Below are 18962 nucleotides of genomic sequence, written 5' to 3'. Positions count from 1 at the left end.
TCCCCAAAGGAATGTCAGAATCACTCTCTTATGTGTCTCAGTTTCTCCCGCCGGCAGTCTTAAGACCACTGTCAGGGTTGGGAGTGTGGGTGACCAACCCTCAGGTGCATGTCCCCGGCTGAAGCTATAATTAATTAAGGTGAATGATAGTGGAACGCCCTATAGGACCACTACACGTTGTGAGGTTCACCTCTGACACTCCCACTGAGGTTTTTCAGTCACACAAATAATGCCTTTTTGGTCGGAAGGAACAATGTCCCTTTTCTTCAGAGCTGAACAAGTTCAGACTCTCATTTCTCTATCAAGCAGATTTGTTCAGACCTTATAAACATAATTATTTCCAATTTTAAATCCAAATTAAAAGGACAACCAACCCAGTTTACTCCAAGTTTCCCCTAAGCTCCCCTGGCCTAGGAAATTCCCCCTAGGTTTTTCTCTACCTAGGAAATGTACCAGTACCTTTCAAAGCCTTTAGTCTTAAGACCTTGAAACAGTTCAAATAAACTCTTGGACCATCAACTTAAAATAAGGAGGTCCAGGTTTCAGGAGAACTCACCAAGTTGACCTGAGGAATGCAGTGATCCGGATGGGGCTCAAAGGGCCCCTGCGGTACCAAGAACCGGTTCAGTGTAGATTCCAGGTGGTCTCCAGTGGGTTTCTCTGAAATCCTGCCACAACTATGCCATAAAGGTCGACACAAATAATCCATAACCAATCTATAAATCAAACTGGAGTGAGCTTATTATGAGCCAATCTATGAGGACCATATAGCCCAGGAGAGTCCTTTCACGAAGAAATGGAGCACTCCAAAGTAGTGGGGTGTACAGAGTGGTTATATACCATCAAAGAGCATGTACCACATGTGATTGCAATGTCCCTTTTACAATAGCCACGACATTGACCTGTCGGCACCTCGATTGACGGACACAGTGGGTATCAGGTCTGCTGTCTCCATGGGCGTGGCTGTTGTCTTGAGTTGGGTGGTCACAGGATGAACGCAGCAATCAAATCCTAGCCTAGGGAGAAATGCTTATCCTTAAGGAAATGTTATTGTGGGGGAAGTTGCATTTACATCTTAAGGGCATTGCTTTTGTTTTTGGGACATGTTAATTGCTTAAAGCGGATATACAATGGATGAACAGAGGCTACAGGCCCCTTTTGGAACAAAAAAAAACTAGGTCAGGCCCAATTAGTTTTACACCAAATGGCTTCCTCATATGCTCCAATGTATCCTACTGCTTGCCATTTATTTATCAAGAAGAAGGATAGTCTCAGCTTTAAGGAGCTCACTGTCTATGAGACATGACTAAAACAACAGTTATGGAAAAGTAGGTAAGTACAGGGTCCCAGAGTGGGTATATCAAATGGGGTCTCTAGATGGAGACCTCTCAGGAAAAGTCTCCAAGAGAAAGAAATATTTAACATGAGTTTAGATTAAGAAATAGGAATTAAGTTGATTAAAAAAGGGGATAGGAGGACAGAAGAAACAGATATAAAAAGACAGATATAAAGGATTCTAAATCTTTCAGAAAATGGGTGGTATTTTTAAGGCTGGAACAAAGCAAACATGTAGGACAGAGTGTGTTATGCGGGTAAAGATGAGGACAACAAGGGAAAGCCTGCGTGTCCAGCTCAGAAGTCTGAATGCTCTCTAGGCTGCTCTGAATAGTCATTGGAGGAGTCTAAGCAGATATCAGATTTAAGCAAATTTGGATTCTAGAAGGTAAGTCTGGAGGCATGGTGGAGGAAAGATTAGAAGAAATTAAAACTGGAAGTAAATGGAACTGTTGGGAGACTAGGCAGCAATCCAGATAAGATAATCCTTGGCTCAGAAATGGGGTCTGCAGGTGGAGGAGGCCAGGAGGTGGGAAGCAGTGCTGGGCTCCTGGAGGAGGAAACTGAGCTGCCTCTAGTCACGGGAAGACTGTGCATGTCATGGCCTCCCCACCCCCATGCACAAATGCCATGTTCTTTTCTACGTCTGTACCTTTCCTCTCTTCCCCCTTCTGAAATCCTCACTCTTTCTTCCCTCCACCTGCCCAAAAGTGATTCATTTGAGGACCTGATCTAGTCCATCTCTCCTAAGAAGCTGTCTTTAATTACAATTTCTCCATAGCATTGCCAATGTTTTTTAGGTTCTGTAATGTAACATACACTAAATACCTTGGCAGAATCAAATTACATCTTGCAAACCATGTCATGTATGTGGAGGAGCTTGGAACCTTATAATTCTTTGTATTTCCTTCAATACCTACCACAAATACCTTGCACATATAGGTGAATGGATGTCCAGTAAAGTTCAGTAAAGAAGAAGCACCGCTTTATAAGCTAAGAACTTTTATAAACTCAGTTATTCCTTTAGATCATCTGCTTAAACCATTTGTTTTTCTCCACAGGTCAACAGTGTTGCCCAGCACAAATGAATTTTACACCTTCTCAAACTCAATAGAGCAAAGATAGAAATTCATTCCCCCTGCAAACCTTACTGCCTCAGAGAAGCAAAAACAACGTGTGACATCTAATTCTTTCTTTACATTCTCATCTCAAATTGCAACTGGTTTCCAGATGCTAACTTGTTTTCATTGTTAAAACAGACAGAAAAAAATTTCCCATTATTTCTTTGTTTCTTTCTCTTTTTTTGTGAGGAAGATCAGCCCTGAGCTAACTTCCAATGTCAATCCTCCACTTTTTGCTGAGGAAGATTAACCCTAGGCTGACAACTGTGCCCATCTTCCTCTACTTTATATGGGATGCTGCCACAACATGGCTTGAACAAGCGGTGTGTAAGTGGGCACCCGGGATCCAAACCTAGGAACCTGAGACCACCGCAGTGGAGTGCGCGTACTTAACCGCTGCACCACGGGGCTGGCCCTTCGCTTTATTTCCACTTTCCAGAATAATCCTTAATATATTATGGTAAACTCCTTTGCAAAATGTCACTGATTTTCAATGTCAGTGCCTCCGCAAGGTTATCCTTGCATTGTCTCCCCTCCCAACCGCCTCTCATTTTGCCCTTACCCAGTCTCATGGGGTCAAAGTGTTTACTGAACACTAAGAATGAGCAGAGTCTGAGGGAGACTTCAAGGATGACAAAGCCATGTTTTCTGACCACAATCATCTCTCTCTTTCTCTCCTTTAGCCTCTGTTTTTCTTACTCTGGTTTCTACTTTAGTTGTTTACTTGTCTTGTGAATTGTTATTTTGTGGTTTATAATTACCATGTAAATTCATGTTACTGTTTGACTTAGAGTTTAAAAATAACTTACATTAAACAATGTTTTTTCCCAGCCCTTTGATGTGTCTAATACATTCCAATGTAATTCAAGTGGCTTTTTGTATTTACCTCTCCATCATTATTCCTTCAGAATTATGTTCACCCCACACTTTTGATCTGACCAACGCTGCTTTACTCTTTAAACTTTTCTATGCCAAGACTCACATGAGGAATCCCTCGAACACCATCAGCTAGGTGACCCCACATTCCTCACATCTGTTGCCTTGATTTGTTCCTAAACAAACATGTTTCTGAATCTAATAATAAATTGTACCAAGTGGTCACTGTATAAAAGGCAGTATCACAGATATCTTAAAGAGAAGAAACGGAAAAGAATATTCAATTCCTCAGATAAGTTTGCAATCAAATGAGGCTGAGGGGACCTGGGGGCACTGATCAGAGCAGGATCCTAAGGGAAGAGTTTTAAGTCAATTTCAAATGAGGCTAAAACTGGAATGAGATAGTATTTTAACAGTTATCTGAAATCATAAGCATTTTTCTGACCTTTGAGAATTTACTTGCTTATAAACTATACAACATGTGGAATAAGAGAGTGTTGATATTGTTTAATTTCTTTTTATTTTTCAGCACTTTGTAATAGATGTGGCTATTCACAATTAATAAATATCATAATGTGGAGAGACCCAACTTTCAGCTGCCTGATATTATCAATTCTTACACAAAGCTAGAGTTTTATAATTTTATTTATTTATTTTTACCTCCAAAGCCCCAGTAGATAGTTGTATGTCATGCTGCACATCCTTCCACTTGCTGTACGTGGGACGCAGCCTCAGCATGGCTCGAGAATCAATGCGTCAGTGTGCACCCAGGATCCGAACCCGGGTCGCCAGCAGCGGAGCGCAAGCACTTAACCTCTAAGCCACGGGGCAGGCTCCCCAAAGCTAAAGTTTTAAAGGTCAAAATTCATTTTAGTTACCTTTCATCTAGTCCATTTATATCAGAAAGTTGTTGAGTTTTAGGAAAATACTCCAAAACACAAATTTTATACGTAATTTCAAAAACAAAAAATGACTTAAAAACTGAGTGGTAACCATATGTTAATCTACCATATATTAATCTTCAACATGGGAGCAAAGATTTTTAGAGAATATAATTGATATTTGCCAATTTGTATATTGTAGAATGCTAGAGAATTTACAGTTTTAATAGTATTTCAAATGCCAGAGAATAATAAACAGAATGGTTTCAGTTTTATGAAATGGTTTTTTAGACATAGCAGATTTTCAGAGCATATTTCTTGAAAATAAAACAATGAGTTAGTGAGGTTTAAGCAATGTGGTTTTATTTTAAACTTGCTCATTCCATGGGAGCATCAATAAAAGCCCTCCAGGAGTGGCTGACACTCTTTCCTTCCGCCTGACCACCAGCTGTATTTTCTTTAAGCATCAGACTCTCAGGCAACACCATAGCCCTCAACTCCGTTTAGTTGAGAAAAGGTTTTATGAGTCCTGTGTTTTTTCTAGGGGTATGGAGTTCCCAGACTTATTAAGTACAGGGAGAGAGTAAGAGTCAGAACACATTCAATAAACTCCGGTGTGCTCAGGTGAGAGGACAGGTGCCTGAACTCACATCTGAAGAAGAACTTGGAGGATGTTTTCTGACTCTGTTTCCTGCCTCTGACAAAGCAGTCCTGGACATCCCCATTACGTCCACCCAATAACACAGGCAGCCTTGATGGACCAGAAGTCCTCCTATGTCCATCATTTGTACAGAGCAAACTGGCTTAAGGCCTCTCGTTTCCTGCTGCAGTGGTAATTTACAGAGATACAGCACTGCCATCTAGCGACTAAGAAGAGAACAGCAAGGTGCTTTACATGAAAAGTGAGATTCTGAGTTTTTAAAAAAACAGTGAAGCACTAAAGTTGGTAAAGTTGACACAAAGTTGACACGTTGTGGCATACGAAAGTTATAGTAAACCTGAAAAATGTGTATGTGAATTAATCAGTTCTCTATGTCTTTAAAACATGTCTTGACATCTGACTCATAAATAGTACAGTTTAAATATAATTGAATAACTTTGGAAATAAACTTCTCATCTCATCTCATCCAATGCTGTTGGCAGGAGCCGGTATTAAATAGCCAGATGGTGAGTACCCATGGTGAAGCACTATTTTTATCACAGTGGAGAGAATATGAGGCATAAACCCAACAGACTGATGTTCAGATCTTCCCTCTTACCCTTGATTAATTTTGTAAACATGGTTTTCTTTATCGGTTAAATATGAATTATAACAGTTACTTTAAAGGATTACTGTAAGAATTGCATAAGGTAATACAGTAAAGGAACCGGTGCACAGTAGATTGATAGTTAATTCTCCTTCGCTTTCTTCTATGAAACATACACACTTCATCTAAGAAGAGAACCCGTGTATAAAATAAACTTATGACAAAGAGTCAATGGCTCCTGAAGTAAGGGACATCATTGTTGAGTGCTTAACCTCAACTGACTCCAAATACTGTTAACTGTCAGTTAATTTTATATGTTTTCTGTCTTCCAGACACTTCACTGGCTACAAGGAGAAGGTATGAAATTTAAATTGATCTATTTCACCCTTGAATGGCCAAGCTGTAACATCAGGTGTTTTAAATCACCTAGTTCTCCAGGTATTCGGCTTATTACTATATATTTTACCAGGGTTCACAGCCCGAGACAAATAGAAAATTATTATAATTTTACACACATGAATATATATCTTGACTATTACAGCTGGAATCTTAATATATAGAGCAATTTTGTACATGTTTTTTCCTTATCGATAGTACAGAATACTTTTGTCCAGGTTTACTTTGGCATTATTATATATAATGAAGAATTCAGCAATATATGCCTTGGAGATAAGGATTTAGAAAAATCTATCATACTATTGGAGTCGTGCCTCAAAAAAAAAAAACTGCTATAAAATTGAGAGGATATTTTGAAGGCATTAAGATATTTTTCTCAATTATTTCCAACTTTATTTCCTTTTACCTATTTTTAATCTTTCTCCATCTTTTTCACTATTGGCTAATCATCTCGTAGTAATTAAATCACCCTCAGCTGAGTCGAGCATGCCTCTTCAAGTGCCCCAGTCTGATATTGGTCTCAGCTCTGACAAAAAGAAGCTGGAAAACCAGTTTTATGGCACTATTCGTAAGAATGTCTTTACTCTTACAATAATAGCTATATTTTTGAAAGGCACCAGTGGATTACAAAATGAACTACTCGACCAATGTGGTATCCTCATTTTCCCTCCAGAGGAAGAGAGCACAACTTTCATGTGTAATGCAGGGCTGCTGCTTTATTGTTTTTTCCTTTCAAGACATTTTATTACTTGTAAAACTTAATAGGGTGAATAGTAATACATGAGTAACAATATAAACGTACAAACAGCAAAAAGATACTATTTTAGTGTCATAATTTTATATACTGTAACAAACAGTAATACTTTCATAATGTAATATCTTGATTGATCATAAAGTTTTTTCTGGCTCATTTTTATGCTAAATCATTTATTAGATTACCAAATTTATACTTTTATGATCTTTATTTTCAATCAGTATAATTGAAGGGACACCAATTGTTCTTGGTAAGTGAAAGGTCACAAAAATTTTTTGATAATTTGTAAGTTTGAGAAGGATCTTTCTGCTTTTAAAAAGAGAAGTCATTTAATATTTCAAAAAGTTCTCAAAAATCATCAAATTCTTTAATTTCACAGAGAGGAATACTACGTTCCAGAGAGCCTAAGTACGTTGTCACACACTAACCAGAAACAGACCTGGGCCTAGAACTTAGGTCTGAGTCGCCTGACTTCTACTGGAAAACACTCAAGAGAGCACACTCTCTTCTTACTAGTAATTTCTAATACTAAGTTATTTTCAAAAGCACAGTTAAGAGAAAGTGTAAATAAATAAAACAGATGATTTTATATAAAAAAGTAGCAATTGCTACCCACAATTTCTATTCCATATGAGTGTTTCCTTTCTTGCAGGTTTCTTTTTTTTAATAGCAAGTCCATTTTGGTAACAAGAAAAAAGACATAATATTTTGCTTCTTTAGTAACAGCAAAAAAAGCTTCTGTGGAAATTAAAAAGACACTAACTAGTGTTTCATCTACTAAAGCAACTTAAGAATATTATTTGATTTTAGAAAAGCTCTGAGAGATTTTTTTAAAAATCATATCCATGTGACTATTAGTCCAGCCAGGCAGATCTCCACATGACATCTCCTAAAGTGTCCAGTTTTCTGCTGGATCCAGCTGTTGTCAGGCCCAGTGCTCTGGTTGGGTAGAGAATGATGCAGCTTCTGAAAAGCATGTGCTCAGTTCCACTTCAAGGCTGATTTTCTCTGCAAAGTCTAAGTGGAGGAAAACATCCCCTTCCACCTGACTGGATTCCCCTGCAGGCCTAGAGAAACAAGGTGGCCTAGCCACCTGGGCAGACAGGAAGATAAATGAGAGTCTGTCACAATTTTATGACAAATAAGAGAGAAAAGGATTCGACATCCTAACAAGATCTTCTTACCGGTTGAACAGCATCTGAACATTTTTTTTCAGAGTTTCCAAAATAGCACATTGAGATACTAGGTTGGAAAGGAAGAAGATAGTCAATATATTAAAAAATAAATTTTCTCATTTCCTCAATCAGAAAACCAAACTAAACAAAATATATCTTTAACCATAAGTACCTAAAACATCCAGTTTATCTTCCCGTTATAATTCTGTGTTATGAGAACATGACTGCTTTTCAATATATTTAATATGTACAGTGACTAACACTCATGCCATTAATGACTTTTGAAATTAGAATAGCCCTATGCCCTTATTGACAGACATCAATCATAATTAATTTTCTCAATTGCTAGTTTCTGTTTTGTGCCAGAAAGTACCTGCTAAGACATTCAGTTTTTATATTATTCACTTTGCGTAAGTCTGTACAATGATGGGCGACAACTCAGCCATCTTGAAGCACGGGCTCTCAAATGCTATATCTCACTATTGGCAAATCACCTTCTGGTTTGAATGAGAGACAATCAGCCCTGTCACAGTAGACACTCGGGAAAAAGGGATCTTGCTCCTTTTGTCTGTCCTTTGGGAGTCTGTGAGACTGCAAATTCTTCATACTGGAAAACTTAAGAGATAACCAAGTCCAGGAATCCTTTTAAAGCTAGGGGACACTTTCTTCTAAGTGAAGCTTGCATCAAAGTTTGTAAACATAAGAAAAAAACCAAAGAGTCTTGGGGGCCAGCCCGGTGGCACAAGTGGTTAAGTGCACGCGCTCCGCTTCGGGGGCCCAGGGTTCACTGGTTCGCATCCTGGGAGCATGCCAACGCACCGCTTGTCAAGCCATGCTGTGACGACATCCTATATAAAGTGGAGGAAGATGGGCATGGATGTTAGCCCAGTGCCAGTCTTCCTCAGCAAAAAGAGGAGGAGTGGCAGATGTTAGCTCAGGGCAGACCTTCTTCACAAAAACAAACAAACAAACAAAAAAAAACAAGAGCCTTCAGGAATCCCCAGTGATCCATTGATGGGAGTCTGAAAACCACTCATCTTTTCCGTCCTCCACGTTTTACAGATGAGACATAACACAAGCAGTTGGTGGCAACCTGAAGACTAGAGTTTGTCTCCTGACTGTCACATCAGTCCCACCCCTGACTGTTGTGCATAGCAGATGCCTGACAAGATACAGCAGAAACTCCTTGGAATAATTTAGACATTCCCAATTTAGCAGCATTTTAGTTGATGTAAGTGACAAGGCTATAGAAAAACAAAAGGTATTTACTACTTAAATTGTATAACGTATAGTTAAATGACATTGAAAGTTTTCATTTCACTTACAGCACAGTTTGGATGGGCCCAGGGGCCTTCTTTAATCTGCTCACCCTCCCTGGAGTCTCAAAACTTCTCTGTCTTTCCCCTCTTGCTCACTGTGTTCCAGCCACACTGGCTTCTTGCTGCCCAACAACATCCGAGTCACAGTTCCTCCACAGCATCTCTGCAGTGCTGGGATATCTGCATGTCCTCCTGCTCTGTCCCTTCCCTCTGGGCCTTGCTTCAGCCTCCCTGGGCTCTCTAATTAAAGTAGCAACCTACTCGCTCTCTAGCTCTCCCCATTGCCTGTGACTTACCTTCTTCTTGACACAGGTCATCACACAATAGACTATGTAATTCACTTGTCTGCCTACTTATCCATTATCTCTCTTACCCAACAAAAACAAACTCTGTGAAGACAGAGATTTTGTAGAAATTTTTTTACTTAGTGTATCCCAAGACTGGCATACAGTAGGTGTTTAAATATTTGTTGAGTAATTGTAAAAGGGAAGGAAAGGAGTGATCAGAAGAATGATCACACCAAGGAAGTAGGTGCCACCATGAAGAGTGTGTATCCTGGGAAGGGTAAGAGGGAGGAAAGATTTTATGTCAGGCAACACGGATACCACTGTGCCTTTACTATTTCCTGCACATCAGCTTGTCGACGTAAATAATCCATAATCAATCTATAAATCAAAATTGTTGGGCGTTTATTAAGAGCCAACTTTTGAGGACGACAGTCTGTGATCTTCCTTCCCTAAGGAAAGAAGGGCACCAAAGAAGTGGGGTGTACAGAGCAGTTATATACCGTCAAAGAGCATGTATCACATGTGATTGCATTGTCCTTTTTACAATAGCCACGAGATCAGCCCTACCAGAACAGCTATTGATGGACACAGCGGGGGAGCAGATCTGCTGTCTCGATGGGCGTGGCTGGTGTCAGATCTGTTGTCTGGAGCTGGGTGGTCACAGGATGATTGCAGCAATCAAATCCTAGCCTAGGGAGAAATGCTTATCCTTAAGGAAATGCCAATGAGGGGGAAGTTACAGTCTTATCTTAAGGGCATTTACTCTTCTCTTTGGGACATGGCAAAGCAGATACACAATGCAGGCGACAAGCCATTTTGGAAAAACAAATTCAGGCTGAATTAGCTTTACCCCAAATGGCTTCTTCAAATTATTTTTATTTTTTTTCCCCCAAAGCCCCGCTAGAGAGTTGTATGTCATAGCTTCACATCCTTCTAGTTGCTGTATGTGGGACGCGGCTTCAGCATGGCTGGAGAAGCGGTGCATCAGTGCGTGCCTGGTATCCAAACCCAGGCCACCAGTAGCAGAGCGCATGCACTTAACTGCTAAGCCAGGGGGCCGGCCCAAATTTGCTTCTTCATATCTTCCAATATATCCTATTGCTTGCCATTTATTTATCAAGCTCAGTATGTCTTTCAAACAGAAATCATTGAGAATAGCATGAAGTAGTCACTTACCAACAGATTTCACTGTGGCAACAGAATATTAACAAGTGGCCTTCAAATATAACCATTCTCCCAAATACTGTATTTCTCTGACTTAATCAAAAAGGGATTCTTCTCTCTTATACTGACAAATCTCCACTCTGAACTTAGGACTAGAGGTAGCCAATTTTGAATAAAGACTTTTAACATCAAAGCCAGCCAATAGTTCTTGTTAAAGCAAATCCAAACTTGGGAACACTTTTGTTTTCAGTCACCTCCAAATCCTCTCAAACTCAAGATAATGTCCTGGCTTTGTGCAGATAGAGCAAAGGTTCTCTTCCTCTTTTTCTATTCAGATAGTGCAGGGAAGAGCCCAAAGTGTCTCCTGGTGGTACACTAACAGTTCTTTACATTAGAAATGCATGCAGTGTTCCTAGTTTCTTTTCCATAGGCCGAGACCTGCTGATCTGCCCAGAGGAGCAAACTTGTGGGCTCCAACAGTAAATAAGACTGTGTGCAGTTTACCACAACAATGAACTACAAAGATGTATCAGAAAATATTTTGAACACCCACACCTAAGCTCCCAGTTTCCCTCTGTCTAATTCCATGGCTACCTGAAGTGAATTCCTTCTCCATCCCCATCCCTTTCGTGATAGTTTTTATTTCTTTGAATCAGTATGTTATAACATCTAAGAGAAATTTCTCAAAATACTCTCTTCAAAATAGCTAGCTGAAGTATAGGAGTTGTAGAGGGTCATGATTTTAAGATGAAAGTGATGTACAGAGTAACTGTACATCAAAATAAAACTGTACTACATCAAACTGTACTATAAAATAAAAAAAAATGAATGAGAACAATAAGAGACAGAGGAAAAAATGCTAAGGAGAAGGACTATAATAGAGAGTAAAAGTCAGAAAGAGAGAAAAAAGATGAAAGAACGTGTAGGAAAGAGAAAGAGTCAGGAGTAACATGAGAAATAGCAGAAAGTGGCACGAGCAGAGGGAAGACACCATGCTCAGAGCGAATGACAGGTCAACTGGCTTCTGAGCAGGGCTCAGTTCTATAGTCACTGGACTACATTTGAGAACTCCACTCAGTTCTAACATCCTGAGATTGACCAGGCTTCATCCAAACTCGGACGGCACTGGTTACCAGTGCTCTCCTCTCCCAGCACCTGCTGGAGCTTTGGGAACTGCCTCTCTCAGCTCTGGCACTGACGGAGTCCCCACTAAATATTCATCAACTGGGATGGTTGTTTTAAAAGAGTAACCCAGAGAGAGCTCTCTCAAGGATACATTTAAACCTGCCAACTCCTTCACTCATCCTTCTGAAGAATTAAGAAACTAATCTGTTTTTTTTTTGTTTTTTTTTAATTACTGTGAAGCAAAGTAGGAGAAAACTTTCCTGGCAAAACTTTAAATGTTCCATCTTTTTTGAAGTTACATCACAAAAATTCTGAGCATAATCTAAAATTCTGGGCTGCCCACAGTTGCAAATGTGTTTCAGAAATGATCTTTTTATCATCACAAAGTAAGCCTATGTCTTATAAAACAAAATAAACTTGGATGAGTTTTATCTTGTAGAGAGAGGTCAGCAAGAAAAAGACTAGGATGTGCCTCTCTGCTATGAAGGAAAATAAATAAAATCACACCAAAATACACAAAATATGCCTCTAATACTGAATGAACTGGCCTCTAAAGAATTTTACATTTTAAGTAAAAATGCACTTATATAAAATTATACATTAGTTTGACTAAAATCTAGTCAACTTAAGAGAGGAAGAATTCATTATATTTCATTTAAATAACATGACTTATGATTAGCTGCATAATAAATGGTTGATATTTTAATTCTGGTATACTATGTCCTTCCAAAAATGAAGGTGGGCTTAAACCTGTCATTTTCCTAAAAGGGGCCAACCGTGTGGTCTGCTTATTTGATTATTTAATAGTATGGATCTGTTCCTCATTGCCAATGAAGGATGTCTACACACAGCCTTTAGCTTGCATATGTAAGGGGAAATGCAGGCTGAGTTTACAAAAAGAAAAATTCAAAATAGGGCATTATCTTTAGGAGATGTGGTCAATGTGTTCAAGAATATTTTCTCCCTTGGTCAAGTGACTAGCTGAGAGAGAATGCTGTCAACCTCTTCCTTGGTCCCTTATAGAATGTGTGCACTACCTCAATTGAACATGTCCTAAAGTGTTTGAACTAAACTTGGGAATGAGTTGATGATACTGTATTTGCATTACATCACACAGAATCTCCTTCATTAGGCACCATTCAAAACAATTTTTTGCGATATTAGAGGCCAGAAAACTTTTGCTTCTCTGAGAGACTGCTGCTTTTCATCTCATGGACATGAGATGATCGAGAATTCTTCCCATTTCTCTTTCTACTTTAAACCTGAGAGATACATTTCCGACTACCTTTAAATACTGCAGGTCCTTCTGAAACACATTTCAGTGCGCTGGCTTAATTCAGCTTCATTGCACTGTTCAGTCCTAAATTCCTTTCAGTTTGATCTATTTCCCTTTGTAATCCTTTTGTATTCCTAGATATTTAAAAGCTGCTCAAATCTATATTGTAGGAAAGTTGGGTTACAATTCTTTCAGACAGCATGTAAACCCAATTTTTAGGGTTTCTACACAAAACGTTTCTGCCATGTTTCTACCAGCTCTCCTTTCATATATTTTTCTCCAGGACTTCCTGTGACAAAATTGCCTTTCTAAAAGCCAGTCTTCTGTTCACTCTCTTGGCTAGTCACATTTCCATAGAAAGATACGCGACTGGATTTTCAAAAGATGCAACAAGAATGATCAAGTCCCGATTCACACCTAGACAGCCTGCTCCTGTTCTCCATGAATTTTAAAACTCAAGTTAATTATCTCTTTGATTTTGCCTCAATCTCTTGAGTAATCTTGGCAATGAGCCCCTAAACTGCAACACAGCCTGCTTCAGCAGACACAAAACTCTCTCTCAAATGCTTGCATTCATGTGCTGACTATGTATTGTATTTATTTAGATCTTATTGAACAAAAGATCTTCATTGATTCACTCAAATACTTAAGTATATACTATGTGCCCAATGGTCTTGAAATGTTGGGGGTCCACAAGGAAGACAGATATGTGTAAACAGATAAATTAGACTACAGAGATAATATGAATGAAAGAGATATGAATAAACTGCCGTCAGACTCCAGGGAAAGAACCACCATGGGTTGACCTACAACTAAGATATATAGCTATGTACTGGGGATTTGAGGAAAAAAATAACCATCATGGGGGGTGGACAGGCTTTGTACCATCTAAGGAAAGGAAAAGGAAGGGAGAGAAGATAAAGAGAAAATGAGATAAATGGAAAGGTTTTCTTCTTCTTCATGCTTTTTGCCACCAGATTTTGGAGCACATTGCTTGCTGATGTCCTTTCTAGCCAGTCTTATCCTTCAGCCGGCTTCTAGAGACTTCAACAATTCAATTGTAACAAGCTGGGCTCCTCCCTGCAGAAAATGCCAACTATGTAGGGAGCCAGGAGGGAAGCAAAAGATTCACAGGAATCTGCAGCCCTTCTGCAGCTCACTGGTGGGGAGGGTCACTGAGGCTTCACCTTGGCCTCTGTCTCCAAGTTCACATAAAGGAGAGTCGGTTCCTTTCTTGACATATGAACATGGAGAGAAACCTGTTTCACAGAAGGGGTTATGGAAAAATTAAAGTGAGATCCATGAAAAAGGCAGAGGAAGTAGCACCATGAATCTGAAGTAACTGGACATGTGAATTAGTAACCAGTATAAAGAAGAGCTGAAGACAAAGGAAAGGCAAAAAACAAGTTCTCAATTTCCTAAAATGGAAATGCAAGTCTTTCTTCTTCAAAAAGAAAAAAGTCATTGAACCCTTTCCTTTAAAATAAAATTGAAAGGGGCCACATGTTGCAAATAATGCTTTTAACCATGATGTCACTACCCAATAATGTGTAGCAATCAGTTGTTAAGTTCATTGCAAATACTTCATTCCTTAACAATTATGTTATCAAAGTTTGCAATTGATATATATGCACTTTAGAAAATAGTAGACTGTGTGCAAATTCGTCATTATATTATTGACAATGTCACTCTTAGAACTGTAATCTTGACTAGGAGAGAGCAGGTGGCATGACCCTAGATTACTAGAGTCACAGCAAGAAAAGTTAAGAAAGTGCCATCAGGACATTTGGACAAAAGAATGTTATATGGCTTTTGGGTTTATAACAGATCAATTGGAGAAAAACAAGTCACTACATTAAATTATTTTCTACTTACCTCCATCACCCTCTCCAAGAACACATATTTTAAAATGAGACAAGTTATTATATTAAAAATTACTGGCTCTGGCATTTTGAAAACTATGTCCAATAATGAAGCAAAAACTGGTTTATAAACATCCTGGTATCAATTCCAACTACCATCTTTTACCAAACTAAAACTCTCATTATCACTAATTCACTTGCAATCTAGTGCTCCTCCAATATACAAAATCAACAACTTAAAATGTGTCATAATTTTTTAAAATTTCCCTAAAATTTTAGAGGATAATAGGAATATATGTCTTGGACAAGTTGAGAATGATGGAGACACTAGGAAAGGAAAAGATGAAAATATTACCCTAATCAATGATGTCAAACACAAGTTATGAACAACTGTTAAAAGAATTCTCTATGAAATTGATCAATGCTACTGTCTCTATACCTGGCTATTTCCTATCAGTAATTAGATACATAAACAAATAGAATAGTCTATCTAACGGGATCAATTCTTTTACTTGTGTGCTTTCCCTTTTAAAACTACATATGCTTTTATGTGTTTGCTCTATGTTTAGGTGGTGTCACATTAGAACACCCTCATCTCTGAAGATCTTTGCGTTAAGGAACACTACCTTGGCCCTTGATCAACTGTACTCTGTGTTATGGTAAACTCAGAGCCCTACATGCATCAATGTTTTCTACATGCTCTTTCCCGTGCATTGTTCATGTCAGGGAGTATAGTCCACCAAGTGAACACTAAGCAGTGTTTCAAAAGCATCAGATATTAAAAGGAGGACATGCAGGTTTGGGTGTGGGCCCCCAGTCAGTGCCTCAGTGCAAAGAAGAAGAGGTAAATGCATCCCTCCAGAGACTGGGATAAAAACAGGAGGTTATGAGCAGGAGGCTCCCTCTGCAGGCCTTTAAGCAGGGACCTGGAATAAAAGTGCTGTCACCGTGGATCATGGTTGGTTTTACAGGAAACTCACGAAGAAGATAAGGACATGAAATAATGATAATTATAATAACAGCAACAAACACTTCTACTGAACCAAGGACTGCACTTTGAATGTAAATTCTGTGCTTGAACATACATTAACTCACAGGACCCTGAAAATATCCCGACGTAGTAAATGTTGATGTTTTAACCATTTTATAGATGAAGAGACTGGGTACAGTGGATAGAATACTCACCCAGGTTAAGAAGCTGATATATGGCTCAGCCCAAGCTCAGTGCTCTTATGTTATGCTCTTTGACTACAACTCCAAGTTAAGTCTCTAATGACTATCTCCAATCACAGGTGCCAACCCCATCCTCCTCCATCGATGGAGGTAGGCTTGGGCAGGGCATGGACCAGGGTGTGGGAGGCCGGCTGATCTCAGGTCTGGCACACAGGTTGCCAGGCTGCTTCCTCTTCTGTCGAGGCCTAGCACTCGCCCCAGAAAACTTGGCTGCGGGCCTCAAGTCTCTTTCGTGCGGAACTTCTCCCTCTGAAAGTGGCCTGTCCCAGGAGACTGGGCCGGCTGGCCGGCCAAACACCTCTGGACAAAGTAGGCGAACTGAGCTGGCCTTCCCGTCGCCCTCTGCGTGGCTCCTCTGCACTCAGGCAGAAGGCCTCACTCGTGCCCTCCATCATGCTTTTCTCCCCAGAGCCATGGCCTGGGCTACTGTTAGTCTTACGTTAGTGTTATGTTTGGTTTCCGGTTAATGTCAGTTTTAGGGCTAGGTTTAGTTTTCGAGGTAGTGTTAGGTTTATGTTTAGGTATATGTTTAGGGTTAAGGTTAGGTTTATGGTTCTGGTTAGGGATAGTGTTATGATTCATGTTAATGGTATGGTTGAGTTTAGGTTCGGGTTGGGGTTAGGGTTAAGGTTGATTGCCAGGTTCGGGTTAGATTTCAGGTTAGGGTTAGGGTTCAGTTAGCGTAGGGTTATGATCAAGTTAGTGTTAGGGTTAGCGTTTCTGTTACTGTTGGGGTTAGGGTTAGGTTTAGCATTCGGTTTATCGTTCTGGGTAGGGTTAGGGTTTGGGTTTGGTACATGTTTGTTTTACGTGCACAGTTAGGGTTTGAGTTTAGGGTCAGGCTTATGGTTAGGATCAGTGGTCAGGTTCAGTTTAGTGTTGGGGTTAGTGTTTGGGTTCGAGTTAGCATTAGGGTTAGGGTTAGGTTCAGTGTTTGTGTTAGTTTTCGGGTTAGTGTCAGGGTTAGAGCTTGGTTTCGGTATTGGTTTAGGCTTAGAGTTAGGGTTGGGTTAGTCTTCAGGTTAGTGTTAGGGTTCAGGTTCGAGTTAGGGTTCTTGTTAGGGTTAAGATTCAGGTTAGGGTTCGGGTTAGGGTTAGGCTGAGGTTTAGGGTTAATATTCGGATTAGTGTTATGATTAAGTTTTGGGTTCGAAAAAGGCTTAGCTTTCGCGTTAGGTTTCTTGTTAGGGTTAGGGTTAGGGTAGGACTAGGGTTAGGCTTAGGGTTAGGGTTGGGTTCGGGTTATGGTTAAGGTTAGGTTTAGGTTTAGGTTTTGGTTTCGAATTAGGGTTATGGTTAGTGTTAGGGTTCGATTTAGGGCTAGGGTTAGGGTTAGCCTTGGTTTTGGATTAGGGTTAGGGTTAGATTTAGGGTTAGAAATATGTTTAGGGCTCAGGTTAAGGTTAGGGTTAGCAATAGGGTTAGGGTTAGGGAAATGTTTAGTTTTAGTGTTAAGTCTAGTGTTCGAATGAGGGTTAGTGTTAGGATTCAGGTTCGGGATCGGGTTAGGGTTAGGGTTAGACTCGAGCTAAGATTATGGTTATGTTTAGGGTTACAGTTAGTGCTAGGATTTCTGATAGGGTTAGGGTTAATGTTCATGTTAAGTTTAGGGTTAGGTTTAAGGTCAGGATTGTTTTCGGGTTATGGTTACAGCTAGGGTTCAAGTTCAATTTCCGGTTAGGGTTACGGTTATGTTTTGCTTATTGGGACGGTTAGGATTAGGGTTACTGTTAGGGTTATGTTAAGGTTTAGGGTGATGTTAGTGTTTGTATTAGGATTAGGGTTAGGGTTTGGGTTCTCATTGGGGTTAGTGTTAGTGTCGGATTAGGCTTTGAGTTTGTGTTAGTTTTAGGGTGAGGGTTAAGTTTAGGGTAAGAGTCAGGGTTTGGGTTGGGGTTCGGGTTAGGGTTAGGGTTCGGGTTAGCTTTAGGCTTAGGGTTGGGGTTAGTTTTGGATAAGGGATAGGGCTGGGTTCAGGTTGGGTTTGGGTTCGAGTTAGGGTTAGGTTTAGCATTTGGGTTCGGATTCGGGTTATTTTTCGTGTTCAAGTTAGCATTATGGTTACGGTCAGGGTTTAGGTTAAGTTTATCGTTAGGGTTAGGTTTTGGCTTAGGGTTATGGTTAGAGTTAGTGTTAGGGTTAGGATTAGAGTTAGGTTAAGGTTAGGGTTGGGTTCGGGTTAGGTTTACTATTAGGGTTCATGTTAGGTTTAGGGTTATGTTTAGTCTTAGAGTTAGTGTTCAGATTAGGGTTAGGGTTAGATTTCAGGTTCGTGTTAGGGTTAGGATTAGCAGTAGGTTTCGGGTTAGGGTTAGGACTAGGGTTCGGGTTAGGTTTGGGTTCGGGTTAGGGTTAGGGTTAGAGTTCGGGTGAAGATTAGGGTGAGAGTTAGTGTTAGGTTTGGGATTACGATTCGGATTAGGGTTAGGGCACTGTTTCAGGCTCAAGATGGGATTGAAGTTAGTGTTAGGGTCGGGTTAAGGTACGGCTAAGGTTCGGTGTACAGTTAGGTTTAGGGTTAGTGTTAGGCTTAGAGTTTGGGTTTTGGTTATGGTTATGGTTAACGTTAAATTTTGTGTTAGGCTTAGGCTTAGAGATATTATTGGGTTGAGTTAGGTTTAGGGTTAGGGTTAGTGTTAGAATTAGTGTTCAGATTATGATTAGAATTAGGTTTCAGGTTAGGGTTAGGATTAGCGGTAGGGTTCATGTTAGGTTTATGGCTAGGTTTCAAGTTAGGGTTGGTTTCGAGTTAGGGTTAGGGTTAGGGTTCAGTTGAGCGTTAGGGTTATTGTTAGGGTTAGGGTTAGGGTCGGGATTATGTTTAGGATTAGGTTTAGGATTCGGGTTAGGGTTAGGGTTAGGGTTAGGGCTAGGCTTAGGGTTCAGTTTAGGGTTAAGGTTAGGGTGCAGC

At 39.9% G+C, this 18962-nt stretch overlaps 1 long non-coding RNA gene across 1 annotated transcript in view; it reads left to right on the top strand.

Annotated features, from left to right (window-relative positions):
- LOC131402916 (uncharacterized) overlaps nt 1-15437 on the top strand; it is a 43510-nt gene extending 28073 nt beyond the window's left edge. Inside the window, exon 3 of the long non-coding RNA XR_009219069.1 lies at nt 15388-15437. This is a non-coding gene — a long non-coding RNA (uncharacterized LOC131402916). The remainder of the gene's footprint in view (nt 1-15387) is intronic.
- Nucleotides 15438-18962: the final 3525 nt, after the last annotated feature.

The sequence above is a fragment of the Diceros bicornis genome, unplaced genomic scaffold, assembly GCF_020826845.1.
Source record: "Diceros bicornis minor isolate mBicDic1 unplaced genomic scaffold, mDicBic1.mat.cur scaffold_355_ctg1, whole genome shotgun sequence".
NCBI lineage: Eukaryota > Metazoa > Chordata > Mammalia > Perissodactyla > Rhinocerotidae > Diceros > Diceros bicornis.
Note: the sequence above shows the minus strand (reverse complement) of the source record. Positions and strands in the feature narration are given on the sequence as shown.